The sequence below is a fragment of the Cheilinus undulatus genome, linkage group 2, assembly GCF_018320785.1.
Source record: "Cheilinus undulatus linkage group 2, ASM1832078v1, whole genome shotgun sequence".
NCBI classification, from domain to species: domain Eukaryota; kingdom Metazoa; phylum Chordata; class Actinopteri; order Labriformes; family Labridae; genus Cheilinus; species Cheilinus undulatus.
This window is the reverse complement of record NC_054866.1, coordinates 45,769,439-45,789,837: the sequence shown is the minus strand read 5'-3', so window position 1 is coordinate 45,789,837 and position 20,399 is coordinate 45,769,439. Positions and strand designations below refer to the sequence as shown.

The 20,399-nt window shown below is 40.9% G+C and overlaps 1 protein-coding gene across 2 annotated transcripts in view; it reads left to right on the top strand.

Annotated features, from left to right (window-relative positions):
- The first annotated feature begins 249 nt into the window (after nucleotides 1–249).
- Nucleotides 250–20,399, top strand: part of cdon (cell adhesion associated, oncogene regulated) — a 66,881-nt gene continuing 46,731 nt past the window's right edge. Inside the window, exon 1 of one of the 2 annotated variants that reach the window (XM_041809265.1) lies at nucleotides 250–783. The gene's annotated coding sequence lies outside the window, so the exon portion shown is untranslated. The remainder of the gene's footprint in view (nucleotides 784–20,399) is intronic. The other variant, XM_041809272.1, reaches the window with a different exon arrangement.

Below are 20,399 nucleotides of genomic sequence, written 5' to 3'. Positions count from 1 at the left end.
GGCAACCCAATTCTAGATGATTGGGTGCATACATGTTGTCAGATATTACAATATGAATATAACAACCAAAAATCTTGTTGGGTTATTCCTTGATAAACCAACTGTGTAGGCTAATTAAATTAGCCTGAAATGTTCAGGTGCATCTACTTTTACCTTACCATCCTGCTTCGCCTCTCAGGTGAGTCTGCGCAGAAGAGGAAGGAGGAAGTTTTTTTTCTTCTTCTCTCGTTCGATTGTAAAAGTTGTTAATGCACAGTCTATATGGGTAACACCCCCCTCTCTCTGCCTCACTCCCTCCCCTCTCCAGGAGCCGTATTGAGCTGTGGGGCTGGGACATTCCTGGTTTGACGACCAGCTCCGCCGCTGCCATGATTTGCTGAGCAACTCGACACTGGCTTCAAAGATGCGTGTGTGGAGGAGGCAGCGTTCAGAAACGGACAGACACAAGTTACAATAACAGGTTACACAGTGAGCTCACCGAGCCGGGACGTTACGCTTTGAGACGAACACGAGGACCGAAAACTTCCGAGGACAAAACTCTTCACCACCTCCACTCCGAGTTCAGAGCAGGACCAGGGGGAGTTGTCGCACCTTGGCCCCGAAGTCTGCGCCGCTGCTCGGGTCTGAAAACTCTCTTTCCCCCGCTGAGTTCATGTTCCTCCCGTCGTGTCGCACTTTGAGCCCGGCTCTAATGGAGGGCCCCGTACGGATTTGCCTCCAGAAGAATGTGTTTGGCTGCTGATTCTCCCGACGGCTCGCAGCTTTTGCCCTCCTGTAAGAGAGGTAAGGAGGGACGGAGGGGAGGCAGAGGGGAGTCCCGGCTGGCAGGCTGGCTGACGGGGAGCGGGTTTGGGGAGGCTTCGGGTTGAAGCCTCGGTTTGAAGCTGGGCTTCTCCGGGAATAAGTGGAGGAAAAAGTGGTGTTCAGAGTAGCAGAGAGCTCCACGTTGTCAGTTTGTTGAGTTTCTCAAACATTTTTAACTTTGTAGTGTGGGGAAAGAGGAGAGCAGCGGCACGGAGGAGCAGGCTGCTAGACGGGGGCGCCCGTGTTCATAAGTTCAGAGAAAGAGAGGATATTCATGAATTAACTGTCTACATTAAAGCCTGTGGAGGTGCCTGAATATCTGAGGTAAATTACACAAATTTTTAAATATGGCGCCTTCTCCTTTACACCAGCGTTACCCTAACAATGACAATATGAGTCATTAATAGAGTAATGCGTGAAATTATGACTTATTTTGCTTTAGTGTTGACTTTGTTGACTTCTAGCTTATTTTGTATCTTCGATTATATTTGCAGAGAGTAAAGGACAATCATCTGGTTACACTAGAATAATTTAATGTCTAAAACCACTTGTATTCTGCTCAAAATTACCCAAATAGTCTCGTATCATTTGGCATTTCTGTGCTATCTCTCCGCGTCCTGCCACAGCTTAGCTCTGTTGTGTTTTAGGTGAAGGAGACACAAGAAAAGGTGTAAATATTTATTTGGTAAACACTTCTGGAAGGCAGCGGCTCTCCTCTGAACATGCCAGTTAAAAGCAGATGGCCTGCTTTTCTGCTCTAAAAGATGAAAGAACATTTTTAGAAATGGCAAATATGTCCCCTCCTTTGACACACCGCTGTCACAGTCATAAAAGGTGAAAATGGTCTGAACCATTACTTTGTTTTTATTATGGGGCCAACTTTCTGCCACAGTTACCACTGTACAGAAACATGGAGGCTTAAACTAATATTTGAAAATGTGCTTTTTCTTCCTCTCTCTTTCCAACGACAGAAAGCTTTTATTGTTGTAGATAAATCTCCTCAGGGTGTCATAAAGTTAGTTTGGTAATTCATGTTAGCTCTTAGATTTGGCAAGTGCACAAAGCATACAAAAGCAACTTGTTGCTGGTTTAACTGAAGGCATCTGTGCTGAGAAGAAATGTGATTTTAACTGATCGGAAATTTGATTTTAGGTGCATAAATATGACAACACAAGAGGCCAGGGACTGTCTGTAACATCTGTGTGGAAAAAGAAGGATATGGATGTGGAAACAGAGTCTGATCAAGATCTTTAGGCTGCTTTTGTTCTTTGAAAGAGCTCACATTTTTGTGTGTCACTCCTGTGCATATGGAACATGAAAATAGAAAGGACAAATGCTCTATATTTGTCTAGAAAAGTCCTAAATAACACACTTGAGTTTGAAAGTGCTTATCTCACTCAGGTCTTTCCGTGTTGTGATCTACACCGCTGCACATCAGGAACTTTGAGGATGATGGTTCGAAATGTAGAAGTTTTCAAGTCCTAGGTGTGTTTCAAACAAAAAAAAGCTTTTTTGGGGGGGGGGCTAAATGACTATTTTATTATTAATTTAGTTGATTTAATTGGGTCCCAAGGTGTGAAATATTTTATTTCTCTCATTTTCATTGAGCCATATTGACAGTACTTGTACATTTTTATTTTGAAAGTACTTGTACAGGAAATAATTAAGAGTATTGAGCATAATAAAAGCATCAGCTATCATACAGATCAGAATAAATACACGTCAGAGGTTGTCATGATAGCAGATCTTCACTACACAAACACAGATAAATGTAAAAGTTTAAACAATAAGGGCTAGCAATCAAATCTATCCTAAACCATGATCATGGATAATAAAATATGATGACTCCCTTAAGCATGCACATCTAACTTAGCTGTAAGAATTTGTGTCAGTCAGACAATATTTATGTTCATGTGCATGAACAAATCTGCACATACATGCTCATAACCCACTGCCAACCCCTCGTTTGCCTCCCTGGTGAGTGACCATAAACCACCACCCCTCCCCAATATTTTTATTTCTCTGTTAAGTACACCATACTCTCTTAACATGCAGGTTGAAAATGCCCATGCTATAAGTGTAAATAGAAGAGTCTGTCTGAGTTTTTCAGGGGCACAACCTTAAAGACTCCTGGGTTAAAAGTGCTATTAATAACGCCGCTGTAGAGTCGAGTTCCTTGTGTAATTTCCTCTGTCTCCTCTTCACCCCTATCATCAGAGCCTCACGGCGACTTTTGTTACATACGGGTAACCCTCACAAAACTGAACACTTAAAAGTTATGGAGAACAAAGTCCCGAATCCCTCTCCAATGCATGACATCCAGTCAGTGGGACACACATGGCTGCTCGCAGATAAAACACTTTCAAGTTCAAACAGTGGCTGGTGCATTGTTGTGTCGGTGGGGGACAAGAAGACACTTCCGATGCCTTTCAGATCCTTTCAGTGCTCTTTAATATCGCCTGAGCTTTTGACACTGGGAGAGAGAGATTTGCTCTTTGTGTTGGTGCTCGGACACTGACGCGTTCACTTAGGAGCAGAAATCCTCCTTCAGGTAGTCAAGCTGATGCTTTTTAGGAGGCTTTTTTGTGGGATAGTTTGATATTCTTCATTTTTAATGACTTTGTTTTAACCTGCCATGATTTGTGTTAATGTACATTTCTTTGAGGACCTTCCCCCCAGCTTTGACATTTAGTGCACTGTGCAGTGTCTTCCTTTTGGTGCTTTAAATCCTTAAAAATGGCGTCATTTCATTATATTTCACAGAAAATAAAAATGTTACTCCTTAGAGCATTAAATAGATGATAAAACCCAGGCTACAGAACTGTTAGGAGTATTTTTAGTGACTGAGTTGTTATTGTAGCGTGGGTAACTATGCGATTAGATCAGACAACGACAGAGCCTCAGAGTCATTTAGTTTCTTCTCACAGCCTCTTTCTGGGTCTTGTAGGGAAATTAATAAACCATTAGTGGCCGGGCTCTTATCAGACGGACCCGAACAAAGCACAAGTATGCCATTAAGAGAGCAGGAATAATGTTTGAGCCATTAGTGAGCAGGCTAATGATAAACACATGTTGCTGTAGGAGAACTATGTTAAGTGGGCAATTTGAATGTAAGCATGTGTAATGATAGCAGCCCTGCTTTCATAATGGCTCTCCTGATTTTTCTGATGCAGAATTACAATCTCAGAACCAGGGTCGCTGCAACAATGGTGAGTGAATGCTGAATAGCAGCAGATGAGGGAACACTGGGGTTTCCATGGTTATGATGAGGTCTGACTGAAGGTATGACCATTGCATCATTACACAGAGACTAATGACACACTATGCGATGTTTGTCTGTTACTAATAGGGATGCACAATGTTGTCAGTGTCATATCATTATTGGCAGATATTTGTATAAAAAGGCAATAATAAGAAATGACAGATATGGACATTTCTGGAGATATTTTGGCTGTGAATATCAGCATCTGTTGACTGTAAATATTGGCCATATGCACAAGTTAGTGGAGTTTCAGACTGGACCAAAAGATGTCATTTGAAGTCTTTTTCTTTGCGTATCTTCATTCTTTAAACCTTAAAGCATGGTTGAAGGACTGAAAGGCTAATTTAGATATCTGTTGGATAATCAGTTAGGGATGCAGGTTAAAGCAGACTTTAAAGTGTGAGGAATGTTGATGAATACATACATTCAGCTGATGGTGGTCTGTTGGTCCAGTCCAAAACTCCACCAACTTATTTGTCCATACAGCCAATATTTACAACTGATAAAGGCAGATTTTATAGCCATAATATCAGGTGTAAATATTTGCAGAAATGTTCATATCTGCTGATACAGATGATTCACTTTTGAAGCTAATACCTGCAAGTCTTGATATCATGCTGGTCATTCCGTGCATCCATAGTATGCTACTTTTGTCTGTTACTAATAGAGATGTACGATATTATAGGCGTGATATCAGGAGTGGCAAATATATCATAAGAAGTTAATAATCAGTATAAGCAGTTATTTAAATTTCTGGCAATATTTGCAACCAATACATTATATATATTCAACAGCCTATTTTGGCTGTAAATATTGCCATATGTCTGATTAGGTTTTTAAGATTTTGATAAGATTATGATAATATACACTTTATTGTCCCCCTGGGGAAATTTGTCATAGACTCCAAGTCCTGCACGCATTCAGCTGCCATCAAAATACTACTTCTACTACCAATACTAATACTACTACTACTAATAATACTAGTGATAATTTAGAACAATAAGCACAACAGTCCACCTTAATTCATAAAATCCAAAAGTACATGGATTAGTTCGTACCAATAAAGAAGCACGTACCAATGAGGACCAACAGCCCACATATATTCCACATACCGGTATTGCACAAGATAGGATAGAAATGTATATTTTTTTTAAAAACTGTAATGTCAAGTCACAATGAGGAAAAATTAATCCAATTAAAATATTAGTTGCAAACTTCTGCGAAAATTTTCATTTCTTCTGATTCTGATAATGATATGCATCCTTACCTGAAACCTGTGTTAATTGTGTCGACTTAAACTATGACTAAAAATGTTTGTCGACAGCCTCCATGACAAAAACTAGACTAAGGCTAACAAAAATAGATTTTTGATGACTAAAACTGACAAAAAGTGAGTTTAGTTTTCATCAGGATGACTAAAACTAGGCTAAAATGTAATATAGTCTTTGTCAGACATTCAAAATCTGTGATATTTCTCCACTGTGGGTAAATCTGACAAAAAACGATGCATCTATAACTCTTCTGCATCTCAGCAGTAGAAAGCAGGAACTTCAGGTGTGGCAGGGTGTGTAGAACTCACTCCCATGATTTGGTACCAGATTTAGGCAAGAGAATAAATGCCTGGACTAAAAGTAAAGACAAAAATGTGAGGACTTTTTTATGGACTAAAACTAGACTAAAATGTTTTTGCCTTTTCATCGACTTAAACTAGACTTATACTAAAAAGGGTAGAAATGACTAAAATGTGACTAAAACTAAACAATATTTCATGTAAAGATTAAAATTAAAAATGGCTGCCAAAATTAACACTGACTGAAATCAATGTAGAAATGTAGTTAAGACAAAAAAAAATAGCCCTTTTAAACAAACTTTAAAGTTTCAGGAATGATGAATAAAGACAAATAGGCTACTTCAGCTAACTTAGATCTGTTTGTACTGGCTTGAATTTAATAAATGTAAATGCAAATATGGCAATATTTAGAGCCAAAATAGGCTGCTAAACATATCAAATGTGTTGGTTGCAAATATTGCCATAAATCTGAATAAATGCTGGCTCTGATTATTATCTGAATGTTGGCTTTACAAACAAATATATAGAAGGGAGTGTCTCCATGTTTGATTTGGGCACCTTCCACATTATGATGATTTGTAGGGCGTACAGTTTGGCAGCAAACCTCAACATTGCTCCCAAAAGTAAAGTGAAAACTTAAATCAAAATGTCATGAGGTTGTTTCTTTATTTTAATTCCATAATCTTTTATTTTATTTCTCATAAGGATCCACCTTTGGCTCAGAAAATGCAAAATAACCTAAATTTGGGCTGTCACCTTGTTTGTCATAGTAATCATAATATTTTGACAGTCAAAATTAAGTCTTGCTCATTTTCTAAATCTCTGCTGGCTAATCCATTTCAGCTTCTTAGTTTAATAAAGTAGAATTTAGTGACTGTTGTTTGGGTGACGTTTGACCCCCCTGAGCATCCATTCCCAAGCTAAAACCTGGTGTGTTTTGAACTCCTGACACACAGCACTCCTCTTTCTCTCATTGCTCAGGGATTGAGTCATACTGCAGCGTTTTTATTCTGCCCTTAACTCCGCGAGCTTCAGCTTCCATTTGTCAAGGACGGAGCCGGAGCTCAGGCCTCATTAGACGGACAGAAGGGAGGTTTGGGCGGCATGCCAAAGAGCCCCCATGTTCAAGGAGCCCGGGGGTGCTGATTGACAACACCCAGCAGCCATGAGCAGGGGGTCGATGGGAAAGATGGGCAAGTCAGAGACAGAGTTTGAGTTCTTGTGACTGCTGGGTTGGTGAGTACACCCTGCAGCTGCAGCGCTAACACAAAAAAGCGTTCACTTTCCACCCTCGGTTTCCCTCCCTGAATTTATTTAAAGGGAAAGCTGTGAGCGGAGTGGGATAAATTGAAGCCATGTTGAAGTAGCCATGAAGGCAGTAGCTGAAGGTGTCACTTGTGTTTATGTGTAGCTGTCGTTAGCAGCACTTCTTATCTGCTCTGAGCTCACACTGTCATTATTTTAACTACACAACCCATGTGCTTCCCACTGGGACCCCCTCTCTCCCTCCCCGTTTCTTCCATGTCCCCCCTCCTCTGACAGATGATCCAAACAGCCCGGCGCTGACTCGCTTTACTATGCAAGCATGTTACTCCAGCAGGTTACAGATAGGCTGCATGCTTCGTCCGCTACACCTCCTCGCAAATGTCAAAGGTGGGCCGAGTGGAGCCTGATGTGTTCGGCAGCTTTCAACAGATGGTCGGATTGAGTTTCTAAAAATTCAGAACCTTGAAGGACCTGAAACTGGATAATGACTTTCGAGAGATTTAAGAAATGAAATGAGAAACATCAGGGCGTAATTGTTAAGACAAACAAACAGTTTTTGGAGCAGCAGAAACAGATGTTCAGCCAGCCACCGAAATGCAGCGAGACCAAACTGTACAGGCGGGAGATATGCAGGGCGAGGAGGTCTGCTTCTTCTCTGGAGCCAGTTTGTTTTCTGCTAATGTAATGGAAATACAGCCTTCGACTAAATATATATGTCTGTGTTCTCAATATGATAAGGGAATGTAAACCGATACCACACACGACGCTTTAAGGAGAAACACGCTGTCAGCGAGGGTACACTTAGTAAGAATAGTCACACAGCAGATTGTTAGGGCCATTTTTGTGACGCAGGGACACTTTGATAAGGACTGTGATTTTTTTTTTTTTTTTTTTTTTACTGCTGGAAAGAGTGACGTCCTGCAGCCTCAGGTCAAATTAAATGGAACAGGGCTGGTCAGAGTGGGTGCCTCGGCCCCCAGGTGGGCCCCGGAGGTCCTGCAGAAGGGCTGTGAGAGGTTATAAATAGTGCTGCATTATTTATCAATAAGGTGTGATTGCTATTACAGTACAATACAGGCTTCAGTGACAACAGAATGACATTGATTAAGTCAGAGTGTTAATACAGGAGAAGCTGGGGTGGAGGAGGGTTGCAAAAGACTGCAGAGAGGGCAAGCAAAGCATGGCAAGACTAGAACAGTTTAAATATGGCATTATAAGTGTGATTAGCCAATAGCATGCTTAGAGCAAATCAGCTGGCCACCAGCTAGTTAGGGCTTGCATAAGATCAGCTTATGTGATTATGCACAGCAGTGTGAGTTGTTACTGTGGACACAAAGCATCGTCTCCTTCAGTTGAAGAGGTGTGGACTGACAGGCTTTCAGAATGCTGCAGAGCAACCCGTCACAAGTGGCAGAGAATTCAAACTAGTGTTGTTGCGAATCTTTGATCTGAACTGAGCTCAACATTACTAGGAAACAGTTGGCAGTAGGGCTGCTCGATTATGGCAAAAATCATAATCATGAGAACATTGAATGGTATTGAGATCACAATTTTAAAACACAGTCACTTGTTGATTTTACAACATCTGGAACACATGCACTTTACTCAAGAGAGAACATGATTTGCAATTAGATTTTTTTTTGTCTTTTCTAGCTGTCATTAGTTTGCACTTCTTGCCTCTATTTTAAATTTGGCAGTGTGGCTATTCTGGGATGCCCCTGCTCTTCCATAAGCCTATGGGGAAAGCCTGAGGCTTGGAGAGAGGCAACAAAAACCCAGAGCAAAGATGACAACAGAATGACATTGATAAAGTCAGAAGCAGAATAAAGGAGGAGCTGGGGTGGAGGAGGGTTTCAAAATGTTTCTTGCAGAGGTAGCAGCAAAGAGAAGCAGGCTAGAGAAGCTTTAAAGAAGCAGCATGAATGCAATTAGCCTATTGCATGCTTACAAATTAATCAGCTTGGCTGTCAGCTGGTGAAGGATTTTGCTAAATTGGCTGATCTCAATTATATGGCAGGACTAGAGACTCAATGGCCCGCCTGAACTAAAGCTATATGCTCAATTTAGCAAACGTAGACACTCTTACTGCTTGAAAGAAAATATGAAAATAAAAAGTGTGAAAAAAGACAAATATATCAAAATAAATATATTTAATAGCAAAAAATCTACATTTGGAAATCATCAAGCATGGACAGCACATGTTCCTGCCCCTCCTGTGCCTAAAAGGAAAGCCTGAGGCAGGGAGAGACGCTGCAAACACCCAGAGCAGAGATGATAACAGAATGACATTGATAAAGTCACAAGTAGTTAATCGGTAAAACAGTTAAAATCATTTATCAAATTAGCCAGTGTGGGATTTTCTAGTCGGTTAATCTAGTTACTTATCATTTTTATCATTTTTTATAAACACAGGCTTGAAATCCCTGTCTGGCACTTTACCGGATGTAAATATGAGCTTAGCGATTACTGTGTAGTAGGAAGACCACGGTACGACAGTTCTCCAAAGTACTAAATGGAAATAAAGTGGTATGTAGGCTGCCAAGGGTTGAACTCGCGTAGAACTACTCGCCCGATGTGAAAAGAGGCCAAATATCAAAGCATGATATTAATCTGCAAAGAGGAACGTGGGTGGGTGACACTAGCTTTTAATGTTAGCCACACTGTCGAGAGTATATCAGGCTAACATCACACCTGCTGACACAATGACCATCTGAGGAATTTGACTGTTTTCTAGGGGCTTTCTCCTCTTAAGACTAGTCAGTTAAACGAAATGTAAATGAGCTTTTAGCCGAATAGGGAAATGGACGCTTAGGGACATCCTTGGTCAGAAGCAGAAAAAAGGAGGAGCTTGGGTGGAGGAGGGTTTTAAAAAGTGGCTTGCAGATGCTCAATTTATCAAAGTTAGACACTCTTAACACTTTGAAAGCAAGCATGAAGTTAAAATAAGTGAAAAAAGCTAAATGTATCAAAATAATTATATTTAATAGCAATAAATCTACACAAAGTATAATTTTATGGCCAAACTAACAGGGAACGGTGCAACTTTAACCACACGACAAATCTTATGGACAAAACCCCATATGATACAGTGATTGTTTCATCAAGATTATCTTGTTTTGATGATCATGGGAAGCTAAAATCATGATTGGAATTGAAGCATGATTAACTGCCCAGCACGTGTTGGTGGAGCCACAAAGTACATTTAAAAGGATCACAGAAAATATAGGCGACTTTGCAGATGCCTTATCAAAACAAAATAAATAATGGTTGCTTGTTAATTGTGTCTCACTTGACTCCTTGAATGCTTTAGTTAGGCGAATAACTCTGAAAGTTAAGCATTTGTGTTGAAATTCTCCATTTATGACATAAAAAATAGAAGGTTTGGAAAGTGGGCCCTAGAAGATTTTTGGGATCCTATAGGAGCTGCAGTATGTGTAAGTTTAGAAAAGACTTTATAGAAAAACCTAAAAGACTATGACAGACTGCAGAATACTTTGTAGGTAGTGAAGCATTTAAAGGAACGTGCAGGCCCTCTTTTGCCTGACGTTTCAAAGTTCTCTACTTCCTGTAGATGCATTTTATTATGAGCTCATAATCATTGAAGGGAGTGTTTTTGGCTCCCGCAGCAATATGTGCCTTTTACATTACCCAGAACACCACATGCATGAGAGAGAACATAAAGTTCCCCAAGAGGCTTCGACGTGGCATTTTACACAATACTCTCCCCTGGCCAAAAACAACAATTTTTCTCATAATTTTCTAGCAAATCCACGATGAGAGCCATTGTTCCACAGCCTGTCTGCTGTAGTTTTCTAATGATTCCTCAGCCCTGGGGAAGATTTCAGGGAGTGACCTTCTGTACCGAACCCTTGCTGACAGCTCTCACAGCAGAACATTCGCAGAGAGTTTTTTTTCCTTTTTGCATCCTCAGCATCTTCCTGTTTGCGAGATTCATTTCTTTTTCCCTTCCTGAAGCCGACCCTACTAAATATGCCTGACTGAGTGTGTCGCCTCAGCAAAGGCCCAGAGAGTTTCAGTTTGAAACTGTGAGCGACCGCAGCTTTCTATTTCAAATGTTGAACCAATAAGTCACATCTGACATGGGTTTTCTGCGAACCAGAATGTGTATGCTGTTGAAAAGCCAGCACAGGGATCAGCAAGACTATATTAAGGCAAAACTAGTGGCTGGCACTCCCCTCTGGCTGACAAACAGGCTACTTGTTTGAAGGGCTGTTTTCCTCCCAGATCAGAGTGTGAGGCTGTGCGGGTACTGCTGCTGGGCCTGTGGTTGCGGCTGCCATTTTGGGCCTTCTGTAGGGAGGAATGGAGCCCGTCATTTCTAAAAGATATTCAGAGGAATGTGAGGCGGAGGAATGAAACATATGGTTGCTCCTTTGTTGCAGTGGCATGCATTTCCACTTTGTAATGGATGCAAACACATCCCTGACTTTAATCAAGCTGCATAAATCACTGTCACGTCTTTGTGGGGCTTTTTGCACAGTAGCAAACACAAACAAACCTACACTAAGAATGCAGCCAGCATGCTTTCTGTACGTTATGCTCTCGTCAAGAGGTTGTGTTTTTTTTGGCGCCATCAGCCTACTACGTCATGTGCCAAAAGCTTTTCTCACCTCAACCAGCGCAGCGAGCGAGCAGCCTGGACCCGGAATATGCTGGAAGACTTGACCACGAGCCAGAAGTGGAAACTCACATGTTGAGCTTGTTGATGTATCACCACCGAGTTTGTTTTGCGATCACTCGATCGCCGCACAACAAGCGTGGAGTGTTACAAGGCGAGACGCATAAACATTTAGACAAACTAAATAAAGCTTTTACGCACTCTGTTTGGGACTGTGTATTTATCTTTGGGTCCTCAAACTTGTTCGCACAAGGAGGCCGGTTTGTTTGTTTGGGTTTCTGCGAGAGATTTGTGGAATCGGTGAAGAAGACTAATTATATTTTAAGCGTTTTACATGTGTTTGTTTTTGTTCTGCTGCCTGGCTGTGGAAGCAAAGCTCTCCGTCTTGTAAATCCACCCCCCTGGTAATACACCGCCATCGCTCCATTATGCGCCCATTTATCATCATGAGAAATGAAAATACTCTGTGTACTTTCTTTCTCACGCCTCTCAAATGACAAACAAAGACAATGGCCAAAAAGTCTCAAAGTTGAACCTTTTTGGATGGTTTTGACTGTTCTTGTCAGCTTCTATTGGGACACCCTGTCCTTCTGTTTTTGTTAAACATTACTTTATTTAATGTATGTTTAAATTTGAGAGTACTTTTGGTTGTCAGCCAGCAACCTATCAGAGAGATACTGAACAGAAACTGTTGTCTGCGTCTTTGCCTCTTGTTGCTGTAGAGACGCAGGCGGTGATGGAATCCAGGAGAGCTGGGGAGGGATGAGGGGCTGCAGTGGGGGGGGGCAGCTGAATCAGATCTCTGCGTGCCCAAAGTTCACAGCCCACACAGCAGCATTTAAAACCACTGATCACTGACTCCCTCAGAGAAAGAGAATGTTTATCAAGACATGTGGCAAACATAACTTTTCTCCTCTGCTGCATCGACCTGTTTCCCCATCATCCCTCTAATCAGCGCTGATATTTGGGAGTATGAATCTAGTGCTGGCCGACTGACAGAGTTTCAGTTTCCGTTACACATTTGGCTTCCTACAAGATAAAACCATCATGTGAGTTTGATGGTTACAACACAGCATGTGCTCTGATCCTCCCAGCAAAGTGGCTCTCACTTCAATTTAAGTGAGGAGCAGAGGGAGCCATGGTACATACTCTGATAAGTTTGAGAAGTGAAAGGCCTAACATCCATTAATTATCAACATTTAGCAAGGAAAAACTTACTTTTAACAGTCAGAAACCTCAGGCAGAATGACAGTCAGCAAAAAAGCCATCTGTAAAAACTTTGTTGGGTAGAGAGGGGCGGATGCAGAAAGACAGAGAGAAGAGGGAGATGCAGAAGGAGAAAACAAGGGAGAGGCAGAAAGAGGAAGAGGCTAAAGAATGAGAGGGAGATGCAGAAAATGAAAGAGGGAGACTGAAAGAGAAAGAGGTATATGCAAAAGAGAGTAGAGGGAGGTGCTGAAAGGGAATGATGGAGATGCAGTAGGGTAAAGAGGGAAATGCGGAAAGAGAGGAGAGGGAGATGCAGGAAGTGAAAGAGGGGGATTTTGAAAGAGAAAGGTAGATGCAAAAGAGTGAAGAGGGGCATAGAGAAAGAGAAGAGAGCCAATTGCAGAAAGATAGAGGAAGGAGATGCAGATTGAGAAGAAGGGAGATGCAGAAACAGAGAAGATGGAGATGCAGAAAGAGAAAGAGGGAGATGTAGAAAGATTAAGAGGCAGCTGCAGAGAGAAAACTAGGAAGAGGCAGGAGAGAGAAGATGGAGATGCAGGGAGAGAAAAATGGAGATGCTGGAGGAAAGAAGAGGAAGATACAGAAAGACTGAAGAGGATGATGCAGAAAGAGGGAAATACAGAAAGATTAATAAGGAGATGCAGGGAGAAATCAAAGGAGATGCAAGAGAAGAGAAGATGGAAATGCAGGAAGAGAGAAGAGAGAGATGCAACAAATGAAAGAGGGAGATTGCGAAAAAGGAAAAGGGAGATGCAAAAGAGAGAAGAGGGAAAAGCAGAAGAGAAAGGGACGTGTAGAAAGAGAGAAGAGTGAGATGTGCAAGAGAAAGACTGGAATACTGAAGGAGTGAAGAGGCAGGTTCATGAAGGGAGATAATGGAAGAGAATCTTGGGAGAATCAAGAGGAGAGAATAGAGAGATGAAGAAAGAAAAGAGAAGCAGAATGCAATAACAACAATAAGATAGACTAATTTCTGTCATGGCCTTAAACCCATCTTAAACTTGTTTTTATTAGGCTATATGGTGATTATTTAACGATGTGAAATTCCTGCATAAAAGCTCATATTATAAAGTCAGTGACTAACTTTGTGTGATCCGATATCTACTGAATAACAATAATCATAATAACTATTTCACTATAACTGAGCAGCCCTGTGTGAATCTGAGGCCTCCTCTGCCTCAGTGCCACGGCTGCACAATCCTATCTCCCCTCTTGGCTGGCATGATGAATCAGACTCTTGGCACATGCTGGAGATCAGTGTTATAACACACCCTGAGGGCAAGACAGCCCTCTTGTGCATTCCTCCTTTCCATCAGAATTACCTTTAACGTCTGAGCAGACGTTCCCCTGTGGGCTGAAAGGCCTGTGAAATCAGCCGGAAGGGCCCAGAGAGCTCCGACAATGGGGAAGGGTTGTTAGTTACATGCGCTTTGCAAAAGGTCTGGAGGTGGCCTTGTATGGTGCCGATACCCGGGGATCTGTTTCCAGTGTCCGAGGCCGCTATTGAGTTTCGCCCCTGTGGTTAATCCCGCTGTTCAGGACCTTGGGAAACAGCCGTACCTCCCTAGCCTCCTGTCCCTCCCCTCCACAGATTCCCAGGAAAACAAGACATTGCAGAACAATCTCCAATTAAGATGGCTCTTACATACTGTACCATTCAGTCCCCACTCTGTCTCAGTCTTTTACCTCCCCCCTCACAGCTCTCTGTTTGTGTCCTCGGCCAACCAGCCCGGGGGCAGAATTAGCGCTGTCTCCCAGGTCCCGGCCCTGGCACTTTGGGAGGGTCGGGCTCTGGTGAAGGGAGATATTGGGGAGGAGGGAGTAAGAGGAGGGGGGGATGTGTGTCCTTGGTAAACAGGGCTTTGTGGGATGTGACTGTCTGATCCCCAGGGACCTCTCCTTTCATTCCTCCTCACGTCTGATCCCACAGCACGGCCGTGTCGTCAGGGCTGTGGCGTCGCTGGGTTCTGGGACCTGCTTGGCCCCACCGTCACCCTGCACCTCCCGGATTGCTCACGCTCTGTCCTCCTGCTGACACACACTCAGAGAGACGGCAGTGTGGGAGAAGCAGACTGTCCTTGGAAATGTACCTCGTTCATCACAGCAGTCACTCTTACTTTAAATGATTTATCCAGGAGTCGGGCATTAACTTTCTGCAGCGCTTTCGTTCAGTCATTTAATTATCGATCCAATCAACCTCTAGAATGTGATTCTGTCCTTACCTCTCATTAGGGCTGGACGATATGAACCAAAAGTAATTCCTCAATACTCTTTTTTTCTGTAAAGCAGTAACAAATGGCTGTCACAGTATCAGAACCATGACCTTTGACATGATGCTAAAAGGTATATAATTTTTTTTCAGGTCTGATGCTGATAATTATTATTACATTATTACAAATAAGGAACTAAACAATTTATCTCTATCTCTGTCAGCAGGAGAAACAGAACAGAGCGGCACAAATGAGTTGATAATATTAAGAAAATTGGGTTGAAGTGGAAAGAAAGCCTTGCTCCTTACTAGCTCCACTAACTTTCCCAAATGCTGCCAACATATTGTACAATTTAGACAGTGAGAAGGAATATACCTGCAGTTTTTGCCAATTAAAAACACCCAATGTTGGTTGTCTTGGACTTAGATATGGTATCAAACGCGTCTCAATGCCTGAAAATTGAATAATTAAAATCCCAATATATTACTGCTATGATATTTGTACTGGCAGATAATAGCTTAAAAGTCAATGAACCATATTGGCATAAATGAACATTTCCTGACATTTACAGCTTTTAAATTTATCAGCCATGCATATTGGCACAATGTACATATAATATTGTATAGTTTTGAGTAGAATCAAAAGACTATGACTGCACCTGCTGTAGTTTTCTTCATTATTATCCACATTTTTGTTATTTTTCTCTCATTTTGTAACTTTAATTCCTTAAAAAAAGGCAAACAAAGCACACTCTCCACAGTACTGTTTGTAGTTCTCATTAAGGCAAGTGAAGCTTGGTTTTACAGTCTAAAGAAAATATATTTTCAATACAATCTACATGTACTACAAAGAAATTATTCATTTTCCATTACTGAATGTCTTTTTGAAAAAGAATTCAGTCATGATTATAGTGGAACCAAACATTGTCATGTTTTATATCTGCATCCATAATAAAAAGACCAGTGCTTCCCAAAGTGTGGGAGGGACTGTAGGCGGGCGAATGAGTTCATTTACAAGTGATGATAGAAATTTTTGATTGACTAAAATAGGGTGATATTTCGTGGCACAATACGTGTAGTTATTTTAAAATGCTGTTTTGACATTTAATGAATTGATAATTTGCTTTTATGGTGCGTTAGTTTTGTGATGTAATTTTAACCTGCAACCACTAGTTGGCAGCAGACATTTAGCTGTTTTACTCTTCTATCTTCTCCTCTCTTTAGAAAATGTGATCATGTGAGCCAGTATATATATACTATTAAAAACACACAATGTATCACCTTGTTCATAGTGTTGCATTATATCATGTCGGCACCTCTGTATTGTGATATGTATCGTATCGCCAGATTCTTGCCAATACACAGCCCTATCATTTACACGGACCAAAAATCACAGAAATAAACCAAAATAAATCACATTTTAAATGATCATAAAATACTTTATTAGATGTTATTATATTAAGTTTCAGAAGTAACAAAACACAGCCAGAAGTTTTAACTTGTGTTTATTATTTATTTTGTTGGTGGCATGGTTTAACTGGTGTTGGATTAACTAGTGACACTGTTAAACATTCTACAATATCACTGGCTTCTTGAGTTTAATGGGCAACAAAGTACATTTAAGAAAACTTAAATGTTTTTTTAAGAAGCCCAATTACAACAAAATAAATTGCAGTGACTCATTAACTCGTTGTGACCCCACAAACACTTTCTTAGTACTGATAATGTCTCTGAAAGCATTTGCACTGAAATTCCCTGTTAACAAAACAAAAATAAGATAAATATCAGGTAGATATATAAGTCTGTTGTTATGGTTGTACAGGTTTTTCTGTAGGCCCCAGAAGATTTTCAGATCTTAAATTGGGTTCCAGCAGACTGATGGTTGGGAAAGGCAGAAATAGACTATAACAAGAAGAGGAATGTTTATATTGGTGTAGATATCTGCATCTGCTTGAATGATTTTGGAAATATCTGCAAAAATCCAGTATTATACACGCCTATAGTAAATTGCACAAATGTGCTGGCAACATCGGGAAAAAATGGGTGGAACTGACAAGAAACACTTACTCACCATTTCCACCCACTTTTCTAAATGTTGTCAGTATATTTGTGCAGTTTAAGCAGCCTGGTTTGCCCTGGAAATTTTGGTCATTAAGAGTAATAAATTGCCCATTATTGGGTGTCCTGTACTCCTGTTTCTGCTGTGGAATGAAACAGTTACCAGTATTTGATTTTGCCTGTAATATAAATGCTCCTCATCGCATCTTAAAGTGCCTCTGTGAGACTAAACATTTCAAACAGAATATCGTTATCTATCCTAAGCAGTAGGCCTGGCATCTTGTTTTCTGGTCAATATATCAATTGAAATCTTACCCTTTATCTTGTTTGGTGATACATCGATATTGCCAGGCCCTACTTAGCGCCCAAACGTACTTTAAGTGATTTCTTAAAGTGATGTGCATGAACAGAGAAGTTTAGTCTTGTTATTATTGATTGACTAAGCCCCCTTGGATGGGATTCTGTCCGCATTTTCTCATTGTAAAACAAAGAGGACCCCTCTTCTTCCCCTCCTAATTCCCTGATTTGATTCCTAATCATGTCTGTCTTTCTTTTCTCTTTCGCTCGCTTTCTTCAGCACTCTCCCCTCTCTCTCTAAGTCTGTCCCACTTTTAATAACTTCTCAGTCTTTAATCAGACAGAGTTAGACCATACCAGAGGCCCAGTGTTTCCACTCATTAGTTTCCTCTGTGGCCCCGGGCTGCCTCAGTGGGCTCACCCAGACCAACAGAAGAAGCCCATAATGGTCCCCTGGAGTCTCTTCTCTTGGGAGGCTCTTCCCGAGTTTTCTGGGTCGAGCTGAATGCAGTTAGGCTGAATCATCAGTCAGTTTTGGCAGTGCTGGATGCGCGCTCAGCCATTATCTGTACGTCTTTATCTTCCAGCCAAATAAAGAGGGAGGAGAAATAAGTCTGAGCTTGGCAACTTTTCACCTCCCAGTGAATGTTTCACCTCTTTTTACCCTCGTCTCCTTTTACTCCTCTCCCAGAGAGCTCTTCTTTCAGTTTTCTCTCCTCTGCTCGCCTCTCATCTTCTTGTTTTGAGTTTATCTCCCATCTCCTGTCTGTGTCTTTTCTCTGTGTCTCTCTGTGAGTCCGTCGCTCTCTCTCTCTCTCTCTCTCTCTCTGAAGCTGAGGAATGTGTGCTGCAGATCCTCTGTCCGTGAGATGTGGGGCGAGTGCAGACAGGTTTGGGGTATAGCATGTGAATCAGCTTCAGTGCACAGGTCAGATTAGACCATCATACCAGAAAAGACTCGCTCTTTCTCTCACACCCCACTGCTCTCCTACTCTTAACGTCTTTATCTCTCACTGTCAGCTCCATCAGTTCCAGCCAGTTGTTACACTTTCTCTCTTTCTTTTTGAAGATAAACCTCTCTGATTTATTGGATTTGTATCACTCTGGTATTGAATCAGAGCTCATGATATCCAGTCAGTCAGTATGAGCACAGCTAAGTTGAACCACAGTTATAGCTCTGTCTTAGTCTTAGGGGTGGAAATTGATTTATGCACTACACTTTGCTAGGTGGCTCCTTTTAGCAAGATACTAGTTGGCATTGTTAACTAGTCTGTAAACAGCTAACCAGGTGTATGGGTTAGGCATGTAAAGCTCTGCACATGCCTAACACTTTACTTTATGTTTTAATGTGATGCATGCTGTTCCTCGAGCTTACAGTGATATTTTAATCCAGATGACAACCAGTGCTTGGTTTTGTTAGTTTTAAACAAACTTTTTGCATTACTTCATTACACACCAGTGTCAATTTTGTTTTCTTACTAAATAATAAAGAACCCAACATGGAGCCCTGGGGGATGCCAGTTTCATCTTTAACACAAAATCCTTTGTGATCTTAAGGACTATCACTAAAAATAAGACAAGACCAAAACTATCCAGAAAACATCTTTGATAATAAAAATTGTGATAAAACCCACCTTTAGATTTTGGCAAGGAGGCAAAGGATAAAAATGTTAGCACTGGACTATTGATCATTCAAAATGCATTATATTTCCTTGTCCCTTTTGTAAAAAAAAAACTCAACATTAAGGGCATAATTCAACATCGTAATTACATCCTCTCTGTCTTGCTTACTAAATAAACTAGTGATGGACATGCACTGACAGAGGAGAGAAACAGAAACAGTGCACATGCTCGGGAATGTTTTTTTTTTTTTTTCTAGGCCTGTCAATAGATTTACTTTTTTAATCGTGATCCATCTCAGAATTTCTGTTGTTATCATGATTTATCTTCACTTTTTGTTGCGTTTTGAAATTCCACTTCTTCGCATTTAAAACTGTTTCATTTAAGCTAACTGTGAACCGACTTCCTATTCGGATACGGACATGCTTTTATTTTGACGCAAAATAAGGAACTTTGGGTAGATTGAAGATTATGACTTATGATTATCAGCCTAGCCGGTTATTGATGCTGATATTTGGCAATTAGCCGATTATGAATATTGGCATTTTATTCACCGATAAGCGACTAAAACCAATTAATTCCAAAGAGCTACTTTGACTCCACTGCGAGGTGTGGCTTCCTCTCTGGGTTTGTTTTCACTACAGTCTGACCTAATGATCTGCCCACAACACTATCTGAGTGGAATGTCACACGGTGACCAGCCAATCAGCACTGAGGCCTGGGTGGCACTGACAAAAGTCGTGCGTGGCATCATGTCCTATTTCCTGCTTCTACGGTGCTGCTGTTTCTCATGTTGACGGAGCAGTTGCTTAATTATTTATTTTCCTCAAATTTTTAACATGCAGTTTTAGTTTTGCCATGTTAGGTACATTTAGTTTGTCATGACAATGCAAATATTAGTCATCGGCCACATGCACCACTAAGAATTGGTATGGATTTCAGCCCTGGAGAACCAATATTGGTCGACCCCAAATTAATGCTTGAACTGAACCATGGAAAAGAAAACTTGCCATGGATTGTAAATTTACTATAAAAATTATTTAAAGTGAAATGAGACAAAGTGTGCTGAAAGGGACAATAAAGCAAACCATTAATGTGATTAAGTAAAATTTATGCACTAGTTGTGGACCTTAATTGATTTTAATTAAAGCTGACAGCCTTAGTCTTAGCTTTTTTTCTTATTTGTTGCCGCAAAAGAGAGAAGCAATAGTTCTTTTTTTGCAGTAACAGATTACTTTGCAACGAGTTTACCTGAACACTGATGACGCCAGACTTCTGCTATAGCAATTTTAAATTATTTATGCTGTTTGACTCCTTGGTCAAAATCCTGGTGTAGACATTTGAGCATAGTCTAGTTTTAGGGATTCACAGTATAATCAGCAGGATATCCATATAGCTTAAAAAGTAAGTTTGAGGTATTAGCAGATATGATATTTTTGGCCAA